This window comes from Coregonus clupeaformis, chromosome 3 (genome assembly GCF_020615455.1).
Source record: "Coregonus clupeaformis isolate EN_2021a chromosome 3, ASM2061545v1, whole genome shotgun sequence".
Taxonomy (NCBI): domain Eukaryota; kingdom Metazoa; phylum Chordata; class Actinopteri; order Salmoniformes; family Salmonidae; genus Coregonus; species Coregonus clupeaformis.
This window is the reverse complement of record NC_059194.1, coordinates 19608090-19628014: the sequence shown is the minus strand read 5'-3', so window position 1 is coordinate 19628014 and position 19925 is coordinate 19608090. Positions and strand designations below refer to the sequence as shown.

Genomic DNA, 19925 nt, shown 5'->3' with positions numbered 1-19925 from the left:
CTCTCACAGTCTCTCACACTCTCTCTCACACACATTCTCTCACTCTCTCTCTCGCTCTCTCTCTCTCTTTTACATACACACACACTCTCTCACACTCTCTCTCTCTCTCTCTCTCTCTCTCACAGTCTCTCACACTCTCTCTCACACACATTCTCTCACTCTCTCTCTCGCTCTCTCTCCCATCTCTCTCTTTTACACACACTCACACTCTCTCTTACACTCTACCTCTCTCACACTCTCTCTCACACACTCTCTCTCACTCTCTCTCCCATCTCTCTCTCTCTCTTTTACCCACACACGCTCTCTCTCTCACACTCTCACACATCTCTCTCTCTCCCCATCTCTCCATCTCCCCATCTCTCTCTCTCTCACACACGCTCTCACTCTCTCTTTTACACTCTCTCTATCTCTCACTTTCTCTCTTTTACACACACTCTCTCTCACACACACTCTCTCTTTTACACACTCTCTCTCTCCATCGTGCTCTCTCACTCACACACACACTCTCACATACACACTCTCTCTCTCGCTCTCCCTATCTCTCTCTCGCTCTCTCACTCAAACACACACTCTCACCCTCTCTCTCTTTTACACTCTCTCTCTCCCCATCCCTCTCTCACTCTCTCTTTTACACACTCTCTCTCTTTTTTACACAAACACACACTCTCTTTTACACACTCTCTCTTTTACAAACAGTATCTCTCTCTCTCCCCATCTCACTCTCTCACACACTCTCTCTCACACACTCTCTCTCTCTCTCACTCTCTCTCTCTCACACTCTCTCTCACACACTCTCTCACACACTCTCTCACACACTCTCTCTCACACACACTCTCTCTCACACTCTCTCTCACACTCTCTCTCTCACACACATTCTCTCACTCTCTCTCTCTCGCTCTCTCTCTCTCTTTTACACACACACACTCTCTCACACTCTCTCTCTCTCTCTCTCTCTCTCTCTCACAGTCTCTCACACTCTCTCTCACACACATTCTCTCACTCTCTCTCGCTCTCTCTCCCATCTCTCTCTTTTACACACACTCTCACTCTCTCTTACACTCTACCTCTCTCACACTCTCTCACACACTCTCTCTCACTCTCTCTCCCATCTCTCTCTCTCTCTTTTACCCACACACACTCTCTCTCACACTCTCACACATCTCTCTCTCTCCCCATCTCTCCATCTCCCCATCTCTCTCTCTCTCACACGCTCTCACTCTCTTTTACACTCTCTCTCTCTCTCACTTTCTCTCTTTTACACACACTCTCTCTCACACACACTCTCTCTTTTACACACTCTCTCTCTCCATTGTGCTCTCTCTCTTACACACACACTCTCACATACACACTCTCTCTCTCTCCCCATCTCTCTCTCGCTCTCCCTATCTGGATGTAGTCTAACACAGTGCCATCCGTTTTGTCTCCAAAGCCCCATACACTACCCACCACTGTGACCTGTACGCTCTTGTTGGCTGGTCCTCACTACATGTTCGTCGTCAAACCCACTGGCTCCAGGCCATCTATAAATCACTGCTAGGCAAATCCCCGCCTTATCTTAGCTCATTCGTCACCATAGCAGCACCCACCCGTAGTCTGCGCTCCAGCAGGTATATCTCACTGGTCATTCCCAAAGCCAACACCTCCTTTGGCCGCCATTCCTTCCAGTTCTCTGCTGCCAATGACTGGAACGAATTGCAAAAATCTCTGAAGCTGGAGACTCTTATCTCCCTCAATAACTTTAAGCATCAGTTGTCAGAGCACCTTACCGATCACTGCACCTGTACACAGCCCATCTGAAATTAGCCCACCCAACTACCTCATCCCTATATTGTTATTTATTTTGCTCTTTTGCACCCCAGTATCTCTATTTGCACATAATCTCTTGCACATCTAGCATTCCAGTGTTAATACTATTGTAATTATTCTGCACTATAGCCTATTTATTGCCTTACCTCCATAACTTGCTACATTTGCACACACTGTATATATATTTTATGTTGTATTTTTGACTTTATGTTTTTTTTACCCCATATGTAACTCTGTGTTGTTTTTATTGCACTGCTTTGCTTTATCTTGGCCAGGTCGCAGTTGTAAATGAGAACCTGTTCTCAACTGGTTTACCTGGTTAAATAAAGGTGAAATAAATAAATAAAAATCTCTCTCTCGCTCTCTCACTCACACACACACTCTCACCCTCTCTCTCTTTTACACACTCTCTCTCCCCATCCCTCTCTCACTCTCTCTTTTACACACTCTCTCTCACACACACACACACTCTTTTACACACTCTCTTTTACAAACAGTATCTCTCTCTCTCCCCATCTCTCTCTTCCTACCTCTCTCTCTCCCATCTCTCTCACGCTCTCACACACACTCTCTCTCTCTCGCTCTCTCTCTCTCTTACACACACACTCTCACATACACACTCTCTCTCTCCCCATCTCTCTCTCGCTCTCTCACTCACACACACACTCTCACCCTCTCTCTCTTTTACACTCTCTCTCTCCCCATCCCTCTCTCACTCTCTCTTTTACACACTCTCTCTCACACACACACACTCTTTTACACACTCTCTTTTACAAACAGTATCTCTCTCTCTCTCTCTCTCTCTCTCTCTCTCTCTCTCTCTCTCTCCCCATCTCTCTCTTCCTACCTCTCTCTCTCCCATCTCTCTCACGCTCTCACACACTCTCTCTCTCTCTCTCTCTCTCACACTCTCTCTCTCTTTTACACACACTCTCCCTCTCTCTCTTTTACACACACTCTCTCTCCCCATCTCTCTCTCACTCACTCTCTCTCTCACTCGCTCTCTCTTACACACATACTCTCACATACACACTCTCTCCTCCCATCTCTCTCTCTCTCTCTCTCTCTCGCTCTCGCGCTCTCTCTTACACACTCTCTCTCTTTTTTACACAAACACACACTCTCTTTTACACACTCTCTCTTTTACAAACAGTATCTCTCTCTCTCCCCATCTCACTCTCTCACACACTCTCTCTCACACACTCTCTCTCACACTCTCTCTCTCTCTCTCACTCTCTCTCTCACACACTCTCTCTCACACTCTCTCTCACACACTCTCTCTCTCACACACTCTCTCACACTCTCTCTCACACACACTCTCTCACACTCTCTCTCACACACATTCTCTCACTCTCTCTCTCGCTCTCTCTCTCTCTTTTACACACACACTCTCTCACACTCTCTCTCTCTCTCTCTCTCTCTCACAGTCTCTCACACTCTCTCTCACACACATTCTCTCACTCTCTCTCTCGCTCTCTCTCCCATCTCTCTCTTTTACACACACTCACACTCTCTCTTACACTCTACCTCTCTCACACTCTCTCTCACACACTCTCTCTTACACTCTCTCCCATCTCTCTCTCTCTCTTTTACCCACACACACTCTCTCTCTCACACTCTCACACATCTCTCTCTCTCCCCATCTCTCCATCTCCCCATCTCCCCATCTCTCTCTCTCTCCCCATCTCTCTCACACACGCTCTCACTCTCTCTTTTACACTCTCTCTCTCTCTCACTTTCTCTCTTTTACACACACTCTCTCTCACACACACTCTCTTTTACACACTCTCTCTCTCCATCGTGCTCTCTCTCTTACACACACTCTCACATACACTCTCTCTCTCTCCCCATCTCTCTCTCGCTCTCCCTATCTCTCTCTCGCTCTCTCTCTTTTACACACTCTCTCTCTCCCCATCCCTCTCTCACTCTCTCTTTTACACACTCTCTCTCACACACACACACACACTCTTTTACCCACTCTCTTTTACAAACAGTATCTCTCTCTCTCTTCCTACCTCTCTCTCTCCCATCTCTCTCACGCTCTCACACACACTCTCTCGCTCTCTCTCTTACACACACACTCTCACATACACACTCTCTCTCTCTCCCCATCTCTCTCTCGCTCTCTCACTCACACACACACTCTCACCCTCTCTCTCTTTTACACTCTCTCTCTCCCCATCCCTCTCTCACTCTCTCTTTTACACACTCTCTCTCACACACACACACACTCTTTTACACACTCTCTTTTACAAACAGTATCTCTCTCTCTCTCTCTCTCTCTCTCACACTCTCTCTCTCTTTTACACACACTCTCTCTATCTCTCTTTTACACACACACTCTCTCTCTCTCTCTTTCTTTTACACACTCTCTCTCTCGCTCTCTCTTTTACACACTCTCTCTCTTACACACTCTCTCTCCATCTCTCGCTCTCTCTCTCTTTTACACACTCACTCTCTCTCTTACACACACTCTCTCTCTTACACACTCTCTCTCCCCATCTCTCACTCTCGCTCTCTCTCTTTTACACACTCACTCTCTCTCTCTTTTACACACACTCTCTCTCCCATCTCTCTCTCTCTCTTTTACCCACACACTCTCTCTCTCACACTCTTTCACATACACACACACGCTCTCTCACTCTCGTTTACACTCTCTCTCCCCATCTCTCTCTCTCTCTCTCTCTCTCTCTCTCTCGCTCTCCCCATCTCTCTCTCTCACTCACACACTCTCTCTCTCTTTTACACAAACACACACTCTCTTTTACACACTCTCTCTTTTACAAACAGTATCTCTCTCTCCCCATCTCTCTCTCTCTCTCCCCATCTCTCTCTTCCTACCTCTCTCTCTCCCATCTCTCTCGCGCTCTCTCACTCACAAACAGTAACTCTCTCTCTCTCTCTCTCTCTCTCTCTCTCTCTCTTTTACACACACACTCTCTTTTACACACTCTCTCTCTCTCTCTCTCTTTCACACACACACTCTCTCTCACACACTCTCGCTCTCTCTTTTACACACTCACTCTCTCTTTTACAGTCTCTCTCTCTCCCCATCTCTCTCATCTCTCGCTCTCTCTCTCTCTTTTACACACTGTCTCTCACACACTCTCTCTCTTTTACACACACACACTCGCTCTCTCTCTCTTTTACACACTCACTCTCTCTTTTACAAACAGTTTCTCTCTCTCCCCTTCTCTCTCTCATCTCTCGCTCTCTCTCTTTTACACTCTCTCTCTCTGTTTTACACACTCACTATCTCTTTTATACTTTCTCTCTCTTACACACACACACTCTCTCTCTCTCTTTTACACACTCTCTCTCCCATCTCTCTCTCTCTCGCTCTCTCGCTCTCTCTCTCTTTTACACACTCACTCTCTCTCCCGATCTCTCTCTTTTACACACACACTCTCTTTTACACACTCTCTCTCTTTTACACTCTCTCCCCATCTCTCTCACTCTCTCTCTTTTACACACACGCTCTCTCTCACACACACTCTTTTACACACTCTCTCTCTCTCCCCATCTCTCTCTCACTCTCGCTCTCTCTCTCTTACACACACACTCTCACATACACACTCTCTCTCCCCATCTCTCTCCCTATCGCTCTCTCTCTCTCTATCGCTCTCTCTCTTTTACACACACACACATACTTTCTCTCTTTTACACATTCTCTCTCTTTTACAAACAGTATCTCTCTCTCTCTCTCTCTCTCTCTTATACACACACTCTCTCTTTCTCTCTTTTAAACACACACTCTCTTTTACAAACAGTATCTCTCTCTCTCTCTCCCCCTCTCTCTCGCCCCATCTCTCTCAATTCAATTCAATTCAAGCTGCTTTATTGGCATGAAAAACATTGCGTCAATATTGCCAAAGCAACAATGTATACATTGTAATAAAATAATAAAGATTAACAAATAATAATAAAAAATGGTAGTAAATAATAATAAATAAATAAATAAATAACAACTATAAAATGGTAACAGTCAATAGTAGAAATATAATAAATATACAAATCTAAATATGGAAAATGAAACTATAACTAACTTATAACTAAATAACGGTCATCTTCACCATTATATCAGTACTACAACTACCATCATCATTACTACCACTACTACAACCACCATCATTAAACTGCCATCATTACCATTACCACCCATACCACTACTATTTGGAATGATAAACAACAATAATAATGGTAATAACAATAATAGCAATAACAATAATAATAAGTAAGTTACTATTTGCTATGCAGATGTTATTATTCAGTTTCTCTCAGGCTATGGCAGGCAAATACATATTTGGCTGCAAGAGGAGCCATTGCTCCTTCGCCCATGAGTATTTTTAGTTTTTCCTCTGGGTTTAATAAGTAAAAATGTGAATTAATGTAGTCATTTCTGTGAATAATGAATATCTTTGTGAGTAATATTTATCACAGTAAAGGAGAAAGTGCATCTCTGTTTCTACCTCCCCTGTCATGCAGTGACCACATATACGCTCCTCTTTGGGTAGCCATGTCTTTTTATGTCTGCCGGTTTCTATTGCCAATTGATGGTCACTCAGCCTGTACTTGGTAAGGATCTGTCTCTGCTTCGTATCTCTGACAGAGTAGAGATAATCAGCCAATTCATATTCTCTGTTTAGGGTCAGATAGCAATTTAGTCGGCTTTGGGATTTTGTTTCGTTTTTCCAATGTTGTAAATATGAGTCCTTTGATTGGTTCATGATTTTGTTCATTGGAATTCTTTCTTTTGAAGCAGTGCTGGTGTCAGCTTGGTTGGTTAGGTCCAACACCAGCTGACTGAGAGGGCTCGTTTCTGGGCTCAGCTCTTGGGTTTGAAGTGCTTTAAATTGCAGACTTGAATTTGGGCTTGAATTTAGATGTAGCCAAAATTTTAATGATCTTTTCTGTATTTTCATTACTACCGGAAAGCGGCCCAATTCTGCCCTACATGCATTAGTTGGTGTGTTTCTCTGGACTTGTAGAATTTTCTAACAGAATTCTGCATGTAGGGCTTCAATTGGATGTTTGTCACACATTTTAAAGTCCAGTTTATTGAGTGGCCCCCAAACCTCACTTCCATAAAGAGCTATTGGTAGGATTACACTGTCAAATATTTTGGTCCAAATTCTAATTGGGATGTTGATTTTGAATAATTTCATTTTTATTGCATACAATGCTCTGCAGGCTTTTTCTTTGAGTGCATTCACTGCCATATTAAAGTTTCCTGACGCAGATATGGTCAGACCAAGGTATGTGTAATTTTTTGTGCGTTCAATTATGGTGTTGTTCAGGGTGAATTTATATTTGTGTTTCTGACATCTGTTTTTTTGGGGGAAGATCACAATTTTTGTTTTTTTGAAATTTACTGCCAGGGCCCAATTATGGCAATCTTGCTATAGAATGTTAATGTTCTGTTGAAGACCTTCTTTGGTTGGTGAGAGAAGTACCAAGTCATCAGCATATAGCAGGTATTTTACCTCTGTGTCAAATAGTGTGAGTCCTGGGGCTGGAGAATGGTCCAACATGTCTGCTAATTCATTAATATAAATGTTGAAAAGATTTGGACTCAAAATGCAGCCTTGTCTCACACCTCGACGTGTGAAAATAATTATGTTCTTTGGTTCTTGATTTTTATTGCACACTTGTTTTCTGTGTACATACATTTTATTAAATCATACACCTTACCAACAAGCCCACTTTGGATAATTTTGTAGAATAGCCCATCATGCCAAATATAATCAAATGCTTTTTTAAAGTCAATAAAGCAAGCTAAGATTTTGCCCTCTTTTTTTTTGGGTGGATGTGTTTATTAATTAGTGTGTGTAAGGTGTATGTATATATGGTCAGTAGTGCGATGGTTAGGGAGAAAGCCAATTTGACATTTACTTATTAAATTTTTTTCTTGAAGAAAGGTTTGAATTCTTGAATTAAAAATGCTACAGAAAACCTTTCCCAAGTTGCTGTTTACGCAAATTCCCTTGTAATTATTGGGGTCTGATTTGTCTCCACTTTTGTGGATAGGGGAGAAGAGCCCCTGGTTCCAGACATCAGGGAAGCAGCCAGAAGTTAAAACTATGTTGAACAACTTAAGCACAGCATTTTGCAATTCAGGTGTGCTGTTTTTCAGCATTTCATTTCTGATGTTATCTAGACCACAAGCCTTCTTTGATTTTATAGATTTGAGCTTTTCATTTAGTTCTTGTTGGGTTATTGGGTAATCTAATGGATTTTGGTTGTTTTTAATGACCGATTCAAGGATGTTCAATTTTTCTTGAATTTCTAATTGGTTCTGTTGTAAGTCTTTTTGTGGGATGTTTTTGTATAGATTATCAAAATAAGTTTTCCAAATTCCTTCATCTTGTATGGCTAATTCTTGTGGCTTTGTCATGCTTAAATTGTTCCACATGTCCCAGAACTGATTTTGGTCAATTGCACTTTCAATTTCATAAGTGTCTTGTCGTATAATTAAATTTCTTGCGTTTCAGTGTATGTTTATACTGTTTCAGAGTTTCAAAGTATTCATAGCGTAGATCTGGGTTGTTTTGCTGCTTATGTTTTTCATTTGACATGTGTCTTAGGTGTTTTCTAATTGTTTTACATTCATTATCAAACCATTTTTCAGAAACATTTAGTTTTTTGTTTCTGATGTTGCATTTCTTTGGTTTTCTCAAATTTGCTTTCGATGCTGCTTTTTGGAAAATGCAATTGATGTTTTGAGTAGCCAAATTGACACCTTCTTTGTTGTTTTGGTATTGTGAGTTATTGAAAAACTGTATAGAGTTCATCATTTCATTTGAGTTCAATGTTTCAATGAATCTCTCTGCACTGTTTTGAGCCCATCTGTACGATTGGTTAATGTTGTAGAGTTTATTGGGCTGTTTTTTTGAATGAATATTGCCGGTTAATTTCTTCAGAAACACGTTGATCTGACTGTGATCTGACAATGGTGTCTGTGGTCTGACAGTGAATGCACTAATGGAGGAGGGGTCAATGTCAGTGATGGCATAATCGACTACACTTGTCCCAAGAGCTGAGCAGTAAGTAAACTGACCTAAAGAGTCCCCTCTGATTCTACCATTAAGCATGTACAGGCCTAAGGCTCGACAGAGATGCACTACTCCTTCCCATTTTTGTTCAGTATTTGGTCAGGACTGTTTCTATTATTTATAATTGGGCTACTGTACAAGGAGGGGTGTCCAAATATGTGGTGGTTACCTCCCGCATCAGTGTAGTCAGGCTCAGAACCTGTTCTTGCATTGAAATCTCCACAAAGAAGCACTTAACCCTCTGCCTGAAATTGAATGATTTCTGTATGGAGATTGTCAAAAAACTGATCATCATAATATGATGAATCTGAGGGAGGAGCATAAGCTGCACATATGTATACATCATTGTCACAATAGATTGTACCTTTGTTAAGTTTTAACCAAATGTGATTAGTACCATTTTTCATTTCATTCAGTGCTAAGTCCTGATTATGCCAAATGATGATTCCTCCTGAGTCAGCCCCGTTTAACATTTTTATGTTTGATTGATGGTAGTAAACTTTCTCTATAGCCTGAGGGACACTGAGTATCTATGTCTCCACGACACCATGTTTCCAGTAGGATTATGATGTCCTGTCCCTTGATGTTTTTAATCCATTCTGGATTTGTTGTTTTATGACCAAAATGTGAAGAGTACAGGCCCTGGATATTCCAAGAGCTGATAGTTAATGATCTCATTTATAATAAGTGATATTCACTGGTTTGAGTAAAGTACATTGAGAAAAAAAAAAGATAATAATAATAGTTATATACAGTGGGGGGAAAAGTATTTAGTCAGCCATCAATTGTGCAAGTTCTCCCACTTAAAAAGATGAGAGAGGCCTGTAATTTTAATCATAGGTACACGTCAACTATGACAGACATATTGAGAAAAAGAAATCCAGAAAATCACATTGTTGGATTTTTAATGAATTTATTTGCAAATTATGGTGGAAAATAAGTATTTGGTCACCTACAAACAAGCAAGATTTCTGGCTCTCACAGCCCTGTAACTTCTTCTTTAAGAGGCTCCTCTGTCCTCCACTCCTTACCTGTATTAATGGCACCTGTTTGAACTTGTTATCAGTATAAAAGACACCTGTCCACAACCTCAAACAGTCACACTCCAAACTCCACTATGGCCAAGACCAAAGAGCTGTCAAAGGACACCAGAAACAAAAGTGTAGACCTGCACCAGGCTGGGAAGACTGAATCTGCAATAGGTAAGCAGCTTGGTTTGAAGAAATCAACTGTGGGAGCAATTATTAGGAAATGGAAGACATACAAGACCACTGATAATCTCCCTCGATCTGGGGCTCCACGCAAGATCTCACCCCGTGGGGTCAAAATGATCACAAGAACGGTGAGCAAAAATCCCAGAACCACACGGGGGGACCTAGTGAATTACCTGCAGAGAGCTGGGACCAAAGTAACAAAGCCTACCATCAGTAACACACTACGCCGCCAGGGACTCAAATCCTGCAGTGCCAGACGTGTCCCCCTGCTTAAGCCAGTACATGTCCAGGCCCGTCTGAAGTTTGCTAGAGTGCATTTGGATGATCCAGAAGAGGATTGGGAGAATGTCATATGGTCAGATGAAACCAAAATAGAACTTTTTGGTAAAAACTCAACTCGTCGTGTTTGGAGGACAAAGAATGCTGAGTTGCATCCGAAGAACACCATACCTACTGTGAAGCATGGGGGTGGAAACATCATGCTTTGGGGCTGTTTTTCTGCAAAGGGACCAGGACGACTGATCCGTGTAAAGGAAAGAATGAATGGGGCCATGTATCATGAGATTTTGAGTGAAAACCTCCTTCTATCAGCAAGGGCATTGAAGATGAAACGTGGCTGGGTCTTTCAGCACGACAATGATCCCAAACACACCGCCCGGGCAACGAATGAGTGGCTTCGTAAGAAGCATTTCAAGGTCCTGGAGTGGCCTAGCCAGTATCCAGATCTCAACCCCATAGAAAATCTTTGGAGGGAGTTGAAAGTCTGTGTTGCCCAGCGACAGCCCCAAAACATCACTGCTCTAGAGGAGATCTGCATGGAGGAATGGGCCAAAATACCAGCAACAGTGTGTGAAAACCTTGTGAAGACTTACAGAAAACGTTTGACCTGTCTCATTGCCAACAAAGGGTATATAACAAATTATTGAGAAACTTTTTTGTTATAGACCAAATACTTATTTTCCACCATAATTTGCAAATAAATTCATAAAAAATCCTACAATGTGATTTTCTGGATTTTCTAATTTTGTCTGTCATAGTTGACGTGTACCTATGATGAAAATTACAGGCCTCTCTCATCTTTTTAAGTGGGAGAACATGCACAATTGGTGGCTGACTAAATACTTTTTTTCCCCATTGTGTAATATATATATATATATATATACACACACACACACTTACACATCATTATAATACCAGTGCCAATAAAATAAAGGATAGTTGTAAACAAATGAATAAGAATGGCCCAAAAAATAAGTGCAATGCAATCTGTAACCCTGTGTGTGTGTGCGTGCGAATTAAAGGGTCTGTCTAGCCCAGTAGTCTGCATATTAGATGCAGTAGTTGGTGCACCTCTCCTATCTCTGATTGTTCTAGGTGTCTTTTGCCAGAGGTTACCTCAGCATATGTAGGCTGATGATCTGAATGATACATGGTGTGGACTGCATCATGTGAATCATGTGGTGTACTTCTCTGAAAGACAGTGTTCTGCCCGACCCTGGAGTAGTGGTCAGTGCTGTGTTGTGATGGGTCAGGTCCAGTAGAACTGTGTTGTGATGGGCCGGGTCTAGTAGAGCTGTGTTGTGATGGGCCTGGTCTGGTAAAGCTGTGTTGTGATGGGCCTGGTCTGGTAGAGCTGTGTTGTGATGGGCCTGGTCTGGTAGAGCTGTGTTGTGATGGGCCTGGTCTGGTAGAGCTGTGTTGTGATGGGCCTGGTCTGGTAAATCTGTGCTGTAATAAGCCGTGTCTGGCTCTTCTCTCCTGGGGATGGTGGGGGTACTGTTGTTTCAGAAGGTGGGGCAGGGGGGCTCTGTTGCTGGGGTGATGGGTGTGTGGGTCCCTGCCAAGTGTTGCATCCTTTAGGTCCTTGGCAAAGGTTCTGATACTGTCCTGATCAAGATGTACATTATCGTATAAATGTTCACATGTCAGAGTGGGGTGGTGAGCCGTTCTGACGTTGAGCAGTGAGGCACAGTGATCTGTTGATTTATTTTTTCGATCAACTTCCCTGGAAGTCTTTTCTTGGTAGGAGGGTGGACACAACTACACTGCTCAAAAAAATAAAGGGAACACTTATAATAATATGCCATTTAGCAGACGCTTTTATCCAAAGCGACTTACAGTCATGCGTGCATAATTTTTTTTTTTGTGTATGGGTGGTCCCGGGGATCGAACCCACTACCTTGGCGTTAGAAGCGCCGTGCTCCAGCAGTTGAGCTACAGAGGACCACTTAAACAACACAATGTAACTCCAAGTCAATCACACTTCTGTGAAATCAAACTGTCCACTTAGGAAGCAACACTGATTGACAATACATTTCACATGCTGTTGTGCAAATGGAATAGACAACAGGTGGAAATTATAGGCAATTAGCAAGACACCCCCAATAAAGGACTGGTTTTGCAGGTGGTGACCACTTCTCAGTTCCTATGCTCCTGGCTGATGTTTTGGTCACTTTTGAATGCTGGCGGTGCTTTCACTCTAGTGGTAGCATGAGACAGAGTCTACAACCCACACAAGTGGCTCAGGTAGTGCTCTCATCCAGGATGGCACATCAATGCGAGCTGTGGCAAGAAGGTTTGCTGTGTCTGTCAGCGTAGTGTCTAGAGCATGGAGGCGCTACCAGGAGACAGGCCAGTACATCAGGAGACGTGGAGGAGGCCGTAGGCGGGCAACAACCCAGCAGCAGGACTGCTACCTCCGCCTTTGTGCAAGGAGGAGCAGGAGGAGCACTGCCAGAGCCCTGCAAAATGACCTCCAGCAGGCCACAAATGTGCATGTGTTTGCTCAAACGGTCAGAAACAGACTCCATGAGGGTGGTATGAGGGACCGACGTCCACAGGTGGGGGTTGTGCTTACAGCCCAACACTGTGCAGGACGTTTGGCATTTGCCAGAGAACACCAAGATTGGCAAATTCGCCACTGGTGCCCTGTGCTCTTCACAGATGAAAGCAGGTTCACACTGAGCACATGTGACAGATGTGACAGAGTCTGGAGACGCCGTGGAGAACATTCTGCTGCCTGCAACATCCTCCAGCATGACCGGTTTGGCGGTGGGTCAGTCATAGTGTGTGGTGGCATTTCTTTGGGGGGCCGCACAGCCCTCCATGTGCTCGCCAGAGGTAGCCTGACTGCCATTAGGTACCGAGATGAGATCCTCAGACCCCTTGTGAGACCATATGCTGGTGCGGTTGGCCCTGGGTTCCTCCTAATGCAAGACAATGCTAGACCTCATGTGGCTGGAGTGTGTCAGCAGTTCCTGCAAGAGGAAGGCATTGATGCTATGGACTGGCCCGCCCGTTCCCCAGACCTGAATCCAATTGAGCACATCTGGGACATCATGTCTCGCTCCATCCACCAATGCCACGTTGCACCACAGACTGTCCAGGAGTTGGCGGATGCTTTAGTCCAGGTCTGGGAGGAGATCCCTCAGGAGACCATCTGCCACCTCATCAGGAGCATGCCCAGGCGTTGTAGGGAGGTCATACAGGCACGTGGAGGCCACACACACTACTGAGCCTCATTTTGACTTGTTTTAAGGACATTACATCAAAGTTGGATCAGCCTGTAGTGTGGTTTTCCACTTTAATTTTAAGGGTGACTCCAAATACAGACCTCCATGGGTTGATAAATTTGATTTCCATTGATAGTTTTTGTGTGATTTTGTTGTCAGCACATTCAACTATGTAAAGAAAAAAGTATTTAATAACATTATTTCATTCATTCAGATCTAGGATGTGTTATTTTAGTGTTCCCTTTATTTTTTTGAGCAGTGTATATTGGTTGTTGGGAACATAGCCTGTGCCCGTTCTTCCACTCTTCTCACTGCCCCAGATACATTTTCACCTTTGGCATGAAGGTTGTTTGTGCCAGTGTGGATGATGATGTTGTCGGGGGTGTCAATCCTGGTCTGACTGAGTAGCTGCATTGCACTGTCAGTTGTAGAACACCAGAACATATACACCTGGTGTCTAGGGAATAATCTTTCCTGGACTAAGAACTTCCAATTTGAATCAATAAGGATTGCAGTTGTGGGTATCTTTCACACACACTCTCTATTTTACACACTCACTCTCTCTCTCTCTCTCTCCCCATCTCTCTCTCTTTTACACACACACTCTCTCTTACACACTCACTCTTTTACACACTCTCTCTCTCTTTTACAAACAGTATCTCTCTCTCTCTCCCCATCTCTCTCTCTCCCATCTCTCTTGCTCTCTCTCACTCTCTCACACTCTCTCTCTCTCTCTTTTACACTCTCTCTCTCTCATCTCTCTCTCTGTTTTACACACACTTACACACTAACTCTCTCTCTTTTACACACTCTCTCTCCCCATCTCTCTCACTCTCTCTCTTTTACACACACTCTCTCCATCTCTCTCTCTCTGTTTTACACACACTCTCTTTTACACACTCACTCTCTCTATTTTACACACTCTCTCTCCCCATCTCTCTCTCTCGCTCTTACACACACTCTCTCTCTCTCTCCCTATCTCTCTCTCCCCATCTCTCGCTCTCTTTTTCTCAACTGGTAATTGAATCGCACCTCCCATTCACCATTCAAGTGCAGGCAACATGCTATCAGCGTGTCACCCACCATTTTACAATGTAAACTGGATGCTGTATGCATTTGTCATAAAAGTGTGCATGCATGAAAGAGCATTATAACTCGGCCTGAAAAAACGCCCATCATTCACCGCTCTCATCAGGTGCGCTGTTTAGAAAGGTGTTTTCCTGCGAATTGCATTTTGGCAAATTATTGAAAATGATGTTTTATTGACTACTTCATTACAGGAGTTCTGTTAAGATGAATTACCATAATCTAAATGTGATTTCTGTCATTCTGAGCACCGTGGGTGGATGCCCTAATGGGTTATGCACCCAATACATATGTGTCTGGTAAATTTTCTCAAATGGCCGGTAAAGTGAAATCTTCCCGGTCACGTTGTCCGCCGGCAAATTTTCCTAACGAACCCCTCCCCCACACACACACACACCCTCTTGTCAGCTCCACCCCCTTCCACCACATCGTGTACATCCCCTGTCTATCTTTTAGTCAGTGCACCCCCATAGGAATCCAATCCAAGCTGAAATATGTAAAGGGAAAACACAGCATTATCTTGTTAATGGTGCTCTCCCATTATGCCTCACAGCACAATAACCAGTAAATAAATAAGAGAATACAAATCCTCAAATCCTCGGTTCTCTAATTAGCAGCAGTAGCCGGGGATAAAACAATTAAAAGGGTGGGGGAAAAAGCGCTAGAGAGACAGAAAGAGAGAGAGCCCCTGCAGCGAACAATCATCCTCAAGAGGAGTAGAATCTTCAGTAGTTCAGATGCTCATCTACTATTCTGCTTGTCTGAGGGGGGATGAAAAACAATCTGCCCAAATCCAGCGGACAAAAGTCATAGCAGCACAGAGACACTTGAGACAAATGGCTACAGTGACTTTAATCATTCTCCAGAACTGTTACTATATTTCTATAAACAATGTGTTGGCGTGTGGCATCACACATGAAACTATGTAATAAGCAGGTTGCACTGCATTAAAAATGAGCCACCTGCCACGTGGGGCTTTCAGCAGTTTGATCCTAGAATGCACTCTCCTGCTTCACAGTCCTCCAAACCGTATCAGGAAAGAAGGGCTGAATATTGACAGCTAATGATGCTTATTGCACTGTGTGTACTGTTACAACATGTAGTCAAAAACCCACACCATTGGTTGTGTAGATCCAGCTATACTGTACAGTGGGGGAAAAAAGGACGACACCATGTTTCCAGTAGGATTATGATGTCCTGTCCCTTGATGTTTTTAATCAATTCTGGATTTGTTGTTTTATAACCAAAATAGAGTACAGGCCCTGGATATTCCAAGAGCTGATAGTTAATGATCTCATTTATAATAAGTGATATTCACTGGTTTGAGTAAAGTACATTGAGAAAAAAATAAGATAATAATAATAATAGTTATATACAGTGGGGGAAAAAAGTATTTAGTCAGCCATCAATTGTGCAAGTTCTCCCACTTAAAACGATGAGAGAGGCCTGTAATTTTCATCATAGGTACACGTCAACTATGACAGACAAATTGAGAAAAAGAAATCCAGAAAATCACATTGTAGGATTTTTAATGAATTTATTTGCAAATTATGGTGGAAAATAAGTATTTGGTCAATAACAAAAGTTTCTCAATACTTTGTTATATACCCTTTGTTGGCAATGACACAGGTCAACTGTTTTCTGTAAGTCTTCACAAGGTTTTCACACACTGTTGCTGGTATTTTGGCCCATTCCTCCATGCAGATCTCCTCTAGAGCAGTGATGTTTTGGGGCTGTCGCTGGGCAACACAGACTTTCAACTCCCTCCAAAGATTTTCTATGGGGTTGAGATCTGGAGACTGGCTAGGCCACTCCAGGACCTTGAAATGCTTCTTACGAAGCCACTCCTTCGTTGCCCGGGCGGTGTGTTTGGGATCATTGTCATACTGAAAGACCCAGCCACGTTTCATCTTCAATGCCCTTGCTGATGGAAGGAGGTTTTCACTCAAAATCTCACGATACATGGCCCCATTCATTATTTCCTTTACACGGATCAGTCTTCCTGGTCCCTTTGCAGAAAAACAGCCCCAAAGCATGATGTTTCCACCCCCATGCTTCACAGTAGGTATGGTGTTCTTTGGATGCAACTCAGCATTCTTTGTCCTCCAAACACGACGAGTTGAGTTTTTACCAAAAAGTTCTATTTTGGTTTCATCTGACCGTATGACATTCTCCCAATCCTCTTCTGGATCATCCAAATGCACTCTAGCAAACTTCAGACGGGCCTGGACATGTACTGGCTTAAGCAGGGGGACACGTCTGGCACTGCAGGATTTGAGTCCCTGGCGGCGTAGTGTTTTACTGATGGCAGGCTTTGTTACTTTGGTCCCAGCTCTCTGCAGGTCATTCCCTAGGTCCCCCCGTGTGGTTCTGGGATTTTTGCTCACCATTCTTGTGATCATTTTGACCCCACGGGGTGAGATCTTGCGTGGAGCCCCAGATCGAGGGAGATTATCAGTGATCTTGTATGTCTTCCATTTCCTAATAATTGCTCCCACAGTTGATTTCTTCAAACCAAGCTGCTTACCTATTGCAGATTCAGTCTTCCCAGCCTGGTGCAGGTCTACAATTTTGTTTATAATAATAATAATAATATGCCATTTAGCAGACGCTTTTATCCAAAGCGACTTACAGTCATGCGTGCATACATTTTTTTGTGTATGGGTGGTCCCGGGGATCGAACCCACTACCTTGGCGTTATAAGCGCCGTGCTCTACCAGCTGAGCTACAGAGGACCACCCATGTTTCTGGTGTCCTTTGACAGCTCTTTGGTCTTGGCCATAGTGGAGTTTGGAGTGTGACTGTTTGAGGTTGTGGACAGGTGTCTTTTATACTGATAACAAGTTCAAACAGGTGCCATTAATACAGGTAACGAGTGGAGGACAGAGGAGCCTCTTAAAGAAGAAGTTACAGGTCTGTGAGAGCCAGAAATCTTGCTTGTTTGTAGGTGACCAAATACTTATTTTCCACCATAATTTGCTAATAAATTCATAAAAAATCCTACAATGTGATTTTCTGGATTTTTTTTCTCTCAATTTGTCTGTCATAGTTGACGTGTACCTATGATGAAAATTACAGGCCTCTCATCTTTTTAAGTGGGAGAACTCGCACAATTGGTGGCTGACTAAATACTTTTTTCCCCACTGTATGTCTCAAACACAAATGAATGGAAAAGATACAGTGCATTCAGAAAGTATTCATATCCCTTGACTTGTTCCACATTTTGTTGTTACAGCCTGAATTCAAAATTGATTAAGTATTTTTTTTTTTCTTCACCCATCTAAACTCAAAACCCATAATGACAAAGTGAAAACATGTTTATAGAAATGTTTGCACATTTATTGAAAATAAAATACGGAAATATATCTATTTTCCGTAAGTATTCACACCCCTTTGCTATGACACTCCAATTTGAGCTCAGGTGCATCCAATTTCATTTGATCATCCTTGGGATGTCACTACAACTTGACACTACAACTCTGCCTAGAGCTGGCCATCTGACCAAACTGAGCAACCGGGCAAGAAGGACAGGTCAGCGAGGTGACCAAGAACCCAATGACCACTCTAACAGAACTACAGGGTTCCTTGGCTGAGATGGGAGAACCTGCCAGTAGGACAACAGTCTCTACAGCGCTTCACCAATCTGGGCTTTATGGGAGGGTGGCCAGATAGAAGCCATTCCTGAGAAAAAGGCCCATGACAGCATGCCTGGAGTTTGCAAAAAGGCACATGAAAGACCTGAGATCATAAGACAAAATATTCTGTGATCTGATGAGACAAAACTGTAACTCTTAGGCCTGAATGCAAAAAGCTATGTTTGGAGAAAACCAGGCACAGCTCATCACCCGTCTAACACGATCCCTACCGTGAAGCATGATGGTGGCAGCATACTGCTATAGCGATGCTTTTCAGCTGCAGGGACTGGGAGACTGGTAAGGATAGAGGGAGCAATGAATGGAACCAAATACAGGCAAATCATTGATGAGAACCTGCTTCAGAGTGCAAATGACCTTAGACTAGGGCGAGGATTTACGTTCCAACAGGACAATGACCCCAAGCATACAGCCAAAGCAATACTGGAATAGCTTCAGAACAAGAATGTGAAAGTCCTTGAGTGGCCCAGCCAAAGCCCAGACTTGAATCCCAATGAAACTAACTTAACAGAGATCTACAAGGAACAGAAAATCTGCAAGGAAGAATGTGAGAAAATCCCCAAATCCAGATGTGCAAAGCTGATACAGACATACCCAAGACGACTCAATGTTGTAATCGCCGCCAAAGATGCTTTTACACAAAGTATTGACTCAGGGGTGTGAATACTTATGTAAATTAGATATTTCTGTATGAATTCAGGCTGTAACACAACATAATGTGGAATAAGTCAAGGGGTATGAATACTGATGGCACTGTAGGCACCGAATAAAATGAATATTTGAATGGGGTCTTACAGTATATTGATAACATTCTGCACGTTAACTATTGCATGTGTATAAAGAAAACGTTTCCACCTTACCTCTCCCTCTGAACTCCATTGAGCCCCCTGCCTTCCTCCTGCGTGACCTTTCCCAAATCAAAGGCAACCATGTCAGGAAATTTGACCGTCAAGGTTTATTTAACATCAGAGCAAATCCCTTTTTAGTTGTATGCGTGTCTCCTATGTTTTTATAGAAACCAGCTCAAACTGAAACTGTCAGGGACCCGGAAAATGTAGACAATGTCCTCGGTAACCAAATATCTCTATTGGCAGTGCTGAATGAAAGGTAAGTGTGCCTGTCAACAACGCTTGAGTTATTAGTACCAGACTTGACTGTGGACTGTGAAACAAGGGTTTATTGAATGTGGATCATTGGTTCCACTAAATAACAAGACCCACTACCCTGGAACGACTCTTTCAAATTTGGATTAAAGGTTTTCTGGAACTCTGCCGTATTCAGAGAGTGTTAAAACAAGGTTGTCTGTCCCCTCTCTCCACTCTAGAATGCTAATTGACCACATTTCTGAAACAAATTAATCAATAGAGTTACGATGTGAATTAGTTACTCAAGTAATTTCCATTAATACCAGTGACGAGTCAACGACGTCCAAAGCAGAAATAGAATTCTGAATACCCACGGTAAACAAAATCGAGCAACAAAACCTATTAGGCCGGAATACATTATTATATTATTACATTATTACAAAACACAATCACAGATGCACATTTCTCCTGATTGTTTTCCTTCTACTCAATTCCTCAAAGTGATCATGTAATCCCA

At 42.9% G+C, this 19925-nt stretch overlaps 1 protein-coding gene across 1 annotated transcript in view; it reads left to right on the top strand.

The window, feature by feature from the left end:
- The window catches only part of LOC121546234 (platelet-derived growth factor C-like), a 79858-nt gene that overhangs the window by 38341 nt on the left and 21592 nt on the right, over positions 1–19925 (top strand). The window lies entirely within an intron of this gene.